The following is a 1154-nucleotide window of genomic DNA, read 5'->3' as shown; positions in this document are numbered from 1 at the left end:
TTTTTTTGTAGTTAGCTATTTAATGAGGTTCTTAAGACATTTAGAACACCAATTTGTGAGGATAAATTCCATTCGTCAGGGCAAACACAGATCGCAGGTAGCCCTGGAGCTGAGGAACAGCTTTGATTTTTGGTAAAATTTGTGAGTCCATAGCTTTCTGATCAATCTCACACTGCTCTGTAATCTTGTATTTCTCTTTTTCTGTGTCGAAGATCTCACCTTCCTGGTGTCTGGGCTTCTGCAGCTTCTTCTTGAAGTAAGCATCAGTAAGATGTTTTGGGATTTTTACACTGCTGATATCGATTTTGGTTGAGGTGGCAATGACAAATTTCTGGTGTGTTCTTCGTAGAGGAACTCAATTGAGGACCAGAGGTCCAGTCACAGGTAACAAGCCACTAGCCAGCTGCTTCAGGAAAACCACCCTCTTGCCCCTGTGGCATTCAGCGAGGATGATCAGAATGGTCCCGGGGGTAATGCTGGCTCGCAGTTTTCTCACGTGCTGATTGAAGGGTTTTTTGCCGTGGCTCAACAGCTTTCAAGGCACATCTTCAGTAGGATAATATTTAGGCATTTTGCGAAGTTTAACCACCCGGGTACCGCCGTTCTTGTCACCACCAACTGGTTTTGTAAGAGTTGCAAGAACCTTCTTTTTCTTTTCAACCTTGGATTTAGCGGCTGAGTACTTCCTGTTGTACATGGCCTTTCTGGAACACATGGCAGATCGGGAATACCTGCCAATTCCTCTGACAAGGACAGGGTTGCGGCTGCAGTGGGACTTCCCCTTCTTGGGCTTCTTAGCCTTGAGGTTACCCTTTTTCACCTTGCCACCAGCATCAGCCTTCTTGGCTTCGGGTTTCTTCTCTTTAGTGTCTGGCTTCTCAACTTTTTCACCTGCCATCTTGCAAGATGGGAAAGAGAACTAACCCAAATTTCTTTCTTAATTCTGTGGACCTTAGTTTTAATTATAGAGAGTAATAATACTTACCTTATACTATGATTGTGAGGATGAAATGCTAATACATTAATACATGTAAAATGCTTGGAACATTAATGGTTATTGTTGGTGTGGGCAGGGCAGGGAGGTGGTGCTGGAAATCAAGTCCCTCTCCAAAGGTGGAGAGAAGGTGGCACTACTGGCTGCCCTTGGTTCCTCC

At 44.5% G+C, this 1154-nt stretch overlaps 1 pseudogene across 1 annotated transcript; it reads right to left on the bottom strand.

Annotated features, from left to right (window-relative positions):
* Positions 1-899, bottom strand: LOC105543528 (annotated as a pseudogene). The gene has a single exon (XR_001006633.1). The product of XR_001006633.1 is annotated as a 60S ribosomal protein L6 pseudogene (transcript).
* Positions 900-1154: the final 255 nt, after the last annotated feature.

This window comes from Mandrillus leucophaeus, unplaced genomic scaffold, assembly GCF_000951045.1.
Source record: "Mandrillus leucophaeus isolate KB7577 unplaced genomic scaffold, Mleu.le_1.0 Scaffold285, whole genome shotgun sequence".
NCBI lineage: Eukaryota > Metazoa > Chordata > Mammalia > Primates > Cercopithecidae > Mandrillus > Mandrillus leucophaeus.
The sequence above is the reverse complement of the archived record's forward strand: the minus strand, read 5'-3'. Positions and strand labels throughout refer to the sequence as shown.